Genomic DNA, 6,000 nt, shown 5'->3' with positions numbered 1-6,000 from the left:
CACATCTAATTCTGCTTCATTGATTATGCTAAAGACTTTGACTGCATGGAACACAACAAACTGTGGAAAATTCTTAAAGAGATGGGAATGCCAGACCACCTTATTTGCCTCTTGAGAAATCTGTATGTGGGTGAAGAAGCAACAGCTACAACCAGATATGGAACAATGGACATATTCAAAATTTAGCAAGTAATATGTCAAGGCTATACATTGTCACCCTGCTTGTTTAATTTATATGTAGAGCACACCATGCGAAATGCTGGGCTGGATGAATCATAGGCTTGAGTCAAAAATCTAAAGTCAACATCTTTAGATATGAAGATGATGCCACTCTCATAGCAGAAATTGAAGAGGAATGGAAAAGCCTCTTGATGATGGGAAAAGAGGAGAGTTAAAAAGCTACTTGAAACTCAATATTTAAAAAACTAGGGTCATGGCAGCTGGTCCTATCACTTCATGGCAAATAGAAGTGGCAAAAGTGGAAGCAGTGACATATTTTCCTTTCTTGGACTCCAAAATCACTATGGATCGTGTTTGAAGCCATGAAATTAAAAAATGCTTGCTCTATGGAAGGAAATTTATGACAAAGTTAGATAGCATACTTAAAAGCAGAGACATCACTTTGTTGACAAAGGTCCATATAGTCTAAGCTATGGTTTTTCCAACAGTCATGTACAGATGTGAGATTTGGATCATAAAGAAGCTTGAGCACCGAAGAACTGATGTTTTAAAATTGTGATGCTGGAGAAGACTCGAGAGTCCCTTGGATTGCAAGGAGATCAAACCAGTCAATCCTACTGAGTATCAACCCTGAATACTCATTGAAAGGCTAGAAGCAAAATTTTATAGAAAAATATAATATATCAAGCCACCTGAATAGTAAGAACTTGTAATAGAATTTGAGGATATAATCAGTACAATGGCTGCAATCAACATCTGCAATGATTTTGGAGCACCCAAAAAATAAAGTCTCTCATTGTTTCCATTGCCTATTTGCCATAAAGTGATGGGACTGGATGTCATGATCCTAGTTCTTTGAATGTTGAGTTTTAAGCCAGCTTTTTCACTCTCCTCTTTCATGCTTTTGAACTGTGGAGAAGACTCTTGAGAGTCCCTTGGACTGCAAGGAGATCCAACCAGTCCATCCTAAAGTAGATCAGTCCTGGGTGTTCATTGGAAGGATTGATATTGAAGCTGAAATTCCAATACTTTGGCCACCTCATGCGAAGAGTTGACTCATTGGAAAAGACTCTGATGCTGGGAGGGATTGGGGGCAGGAGGAGAAGGGGATGACAGAGGATGAGATGGCTGGATGGCATCACCGACTCGATGGACATGGGTTTGGGTAGACTCTGGGAGTTGGTGATGGACAGGGAGACCTGGTGTGCTGTGGTTCATGGGATCGCAAAGGCGGACATGACTGAGCAACTGAACTGAACTGAACTTTCACACCAAGAGGCTCTTTAGTTCCTTTTCATTTTCTGCCATAAGGGCAGTGTCGTTATCTGAGGCTATTGATATTTCTCCCAGCAATCGTGATTCCTGAATCTTGCCCTCATCCAGCCTTTAAAAATAGTTTGCTGAAACTCTATAAGGAGTTTGGGTTATTTGAGCATAAGCCACCTGTTCTTGCATGGCCCTGTAACAAACCTTTCTGTGCTCCAAACTGATACTTTGGTTTGTTTGGCTTCACTGTGCATTGGGCACATGAACTTGTGTTCAGTAACAGTGTAGGGTTCACAAATTTGGAAATAAATCAATACTTCTCAGTAAGAATTAAGGAAGGTAGAGTAGAAGACAGTTGTAGAGTGACTCATTCTAATGTTATCTCCTTATCTAAAACAGTTGCAGAAATCCCAGACTGTACAGGTTGGGTTAATGAAAAGCAAATAACTCATGACAATTCTGGGAACATATTTAAGACACCACAATTTTGAAATACTGGATTTTTTTTCTTTTATTCAATATCAAAGCCAGATAAATGTAAGTCCAAATAGTCTACTTTCCATGGTAGCTAATTGAAAGCTTGGTGATTTTAGTAGCTGAATTCCTTGCAAAGCTGAGCTTAAAACTCCTACTTTCTGAAACAAATTAATGTATCTTTAGTAGAACAAGTGTAATTCCTAACAGAGGACAAATTTTGCATTATAATTTCTTTATGAAAGGGCTTCACTGGTTATTTCAGCTGGTAAAGAATCTGCCTGCAATGCTGGAGACCTGGGTTGGGAAGATTCCCCTGGAGAAGGGAACAGCTACCCACTCCAGTATTTTGACCTGGAGAATTCCATGGACTGTATAGTCCATGGGGTCACAAAGAGTTGGATACGACTGAGTGACTGAGAGACTTTCACTTCACTTCTTTAGGAGAACAATTGTTTCAATTTTACAAACAGAAGGAAGAAAAAGAACGCGTTGAATTCTGTAGAAAAGGCTGTTGGTCACCAAAACCACTTTTATATCATAGTGTGATTGTGAAACTTCAATTGTAATTGTATTACAAATAAAAACATTTCTACAATAATGTTTTCCAGAAAAGTTACTCAAAAAAGCCAAATTCAGAACAACTCCAATGCAATTGGAATACTACTTCAGTTAAGTGTAGGGAAAGAACCGCGCCCTTCTCCTGAAGTGAGACAGGTCTCCTTGGGATTACACTCTTGGTTAGAAAAAACATCTCACTTAAGCAGTCTTTGTCCACAGAGGGTGTATGGACAGCTCATGAGGGTGCAAATGGGAACAGCATGTGTGTTCTGCTTCTGGAATGTGGGTTCTGACCTTCCAGCCCTGACTGTCATGGGCTTCCCTTGTGAGGCGCACTTGTTGTTCAGTTGCTTGGTTGTGTCCAACTCTTTTGAACCCCATGGTCTGCATCACGCCAGGCTTCCCCGTCCTTCATTGTCTTTCAGTGGTTGCTCAAACTCATGTCTACTGAGTTAAAGATGCCATCCAACCATCTCATCCTCTGTCGTCCCCTTCTCCTTCTACCCTCAGTCTTTCTCAGCATCAGGGTGTTTTTCAATGAATCGGCTCTTCACACCAGGTGGTCAAAGTATTGGAGCTTCAGCCTAAGCATCAGTTTTTCCAGTGAATATTCAGGGTTGAGTTCCTTTAGGATGGACTGGTTGGATCTCCTTGCTGTCCAAGGAACTCTCAAGAATCTTCTCCAACACCACAGTTCAAAAGCATCAGTTCTTCAGTGCTCAGCCTTCTTTATGGTCCAACTCACACATTCATACACAACTACAGGAAAAACCATAGTTTTGACTATACGAACCTTTGTTGGCAAAGTAATATCTCTGTTTTTTAATATGCTGTCTAGGTTTGTCAATAACTTTTCTTCCAAAGAACAAGCAACTTTTAATTTCATGGCTATGGTCACAGTCCGCAGTGATGTTAGAGCTCAAGAAAATAAAATTTGTCACTGTTTCCATTTCCCCCCATCTATTTGGCATGAAGTTATGGATCGGATGACATGACCTTAGTTTTTTGAATGCTGAGTTTTAAGTTTGCTTTTCCAGTCTCCTCTTTCCTTCATCAAAGCCTGGACAGAATCTGAGATGCGTCGATACTAAACGATCAGTCCTGGGGGCAGCGGAGGATGGACAATGCAGAACAGCTCGATCAGGGAAACCATTCTTTGGCACCTTGAGATTTTTTTCTGATTAGTTTCTAGCAGTGATACTGGGTGGTGGTATACTTGAGAACATGGCCTCTTCCCCCCCGCCCCCATTCTGCTTTTGCTGGATTGTGCTCCTGTTCTCGTCACATCTCTCGGGGGACTGCTGAGCTGGGCCATGTTTGGCAGCATAATTCTGGTGGGCAGTGTCAGGGAAGGACAGTGAGTACCAGCGCATCCTTCCCCACAGCACACACACAAAAGGCAAACCACTGGAGAGAGGACACAGGTGAGGCAGGCAGGGGGTTCTGAACCCTGGGGGCCAGGATGAGACCTTTCCTCCACACGGGACAGGACTAGGTTCAAACCCAGCATTTTGGGGTATCCTGTGCAGAACACCCTGGGATCCTCACTCTACTAAGTAGATCCCAGAAGGGTGGTGGTGGCTTAGTTGCTAAGTCATGTCCGACTCTTGCGACCTCATGGGCTGTAGCCCATGGGGCTCCTCTGTCCATGGGATTCTCCAGGCAAGAATACTGGAGTGGGTTGCCATTTCCTTCTCGAAGGTAAGCTCTAGCTTACAGCAAATACACTATCTTCTGAGAAAGATCATTGTGCCCCTTACTAGTTAAAAAAAAAAAAAAAGAAATCAGTCATTAGTTTTACCAAAATTTGTGTTCCCTTTGTTAAAAAATAATAATAAAAGGAAAAAGTGTTGACAGCCCTCCTTCCACTACCTTCTCTCCATTCTTCCAGCCCCATTCCTTCTGAGACACACCTAGGAAACTCCTGATTCACTTCTGAGGCTATTCTAGAACGGGAGAGGCCTGGAGCTCTAATGGCCCTTGCTAAGCAAGGGTCTTGACCTTTTAATAAACTTTCCTCTTGGCCTTAGTGGAGGACAAAGGAGCCTGGCCTCCTGCAGTCCACGGGGTCACAAAGCATCAGACATGACTTAGTGACTGACAACAACTTGGCATTTTTAATAAACTTTCATCAGTGTTACGTATTTCCATACTTCTTCAAGTACAACGGAGAAGATGGCAGGCTGAGCATGTGGGGATAGACTGAATTCAACTGCTCAAGCTGGGAATAGGTTTATCCATAAAATCTCAATCGTGGGTTCACATCAATGGAAAACATAAAAGCAAGCAAACACGCCATCCACCTAAGAACAGGCAATGCTTTTCAAGTGCATAATTGGGATCCCTGCGAGAAATCGAGAAACTCCTGTTGCACACCCCCCTCCCAGCCCCCTCCCGGCCTTGCCCTTGTTGGGAGCTGCTGGGGAGCTTCTGCTGCCTTTAGCCCAGCCTTGCTCTCTGCTCCCTCTCGGACCTCAGCTCCCCCAGCCATCGCCTGCTCTCTGACTCTGGGAATGCTCTCTGGTTCTCTGCAGGCTGGCTTGGAGGAGACCACAGAGTAAGCCGTAAACCATTGGAGCCAAATGGCGAGTCCTCAGCTCAAGTAGCAGCAGTGACCTCAGTTCAGCAGATAAAAGTTGCCCTGGGTTTCTGAGAAACCGCTTTTTCAAGTTTTTTTTTCTTTTGGCAGCCCCCGGCTTCCTCCGAAACGGCTGCTGGCAGCTGCGCAGAGAGCCAACAGCTGGAGAGTCTCTGGACACTCACATGAAACCCACGAAGAATTAACAGTCCAGCACCCCCCCGACCCCCCCTGCGGGACGAGCCCAGGCAAGTTCACCAGTCCCGCGCGTTTTAAAAGGGCCAGCAGGGCGCGGGGCGCTCCGTACCACCCGCGGTAGAGCGGGGACCCAGCTCCGCACTTGCCCACCGCGCGCCGTTCCCGCGCCCGGTCGCTAGTGCCGCCCTTGGGAAGCAGGGGCCGTGCCCACGGTTCCGAGGGGCCCCGGGCCCTGGGAAAGCTTGGTGAGTGCCGGTTGCAGGGGCTTGGGGCATAAAATGGGCGGAGGAGGGCTCCGAGGGCAGGTAGGCAGACGTGAGTACATCCTGATAATTTTTGCCCCTATAGGATGCTGTCAAATCCCAGACTTTAAGGAATATTGCAAACTGAGACCTGGTTCTGAAAGGTTAGACTCTGAATTGAAAAAGATCCAACAGCAGTGCTATTCCACGCGTCCAAGGACAAGTAGCAGCTCCATCCCCTGGCACCTGGTTAGAAACGGAAATTCAAGGGCCCCGACCCACACCTGCTGAGCCTAAATCTCTGGAACTCAGGAGTGTGTGTGTTAACAAGCCCTCCTGGAGATTCTGACCCTGCAGAAGTTTGATAGCCACTGGCTTAGAGATCACTTGGGTCTAACACTTGGGCCTCTTACCCCATGCAAAACCCTGACATAAACAACAGTGGGTGCACAGTGAGCCATAACGCATTAGTTACTGGGGTAGATTCAGGTGCTGCATCAT

At 45.2% G+C, this 6,000-nt stretch overlaps 1 protein-coding gene across 1 annotated transcript in view; it reads left to right on the top strand.

Annotated features, from left to right (window-relative positions):
* The first annotated feature begins 5,376 nt into the window (after nucleotides 1–5,376).
* COL6A5 (collagen type VI alpha 5 chain) overlaps nucleotides 5,377–6,000 on the top strand; it is a 154,171-nt gene continuing 153,547 nt past the window's right edge. The window contains exon 1 of the mRNA XM_065942638.1: nucleotides 5,377–5,502. The gene's annotated coding sequence lies outside the window, so the exon portion shown is untranslated. The remainder of the gene's footprint in view (nucleotides 5,503–6,000) is intronic.

The sequence above is a fragment of the Muntiacus reevesi genome, chromosome 8, assembly GCF_963930625.1.
Source record: "Muntiacus reevesi chromosome 8, mMunRee1.1, whole genome shotgun sequence".
NCBI classification, from domain to species: Eukaryota; Metazoa; Chordata; class Mammalia; order Artiodactyla; family Cervidae; genus Muntiacus; species Muntiacus reevesi.
Note: the sequence above shows the minus strand (reverse complement) of the source record. Positions and strands in the feature narration are given on the sequence as shown.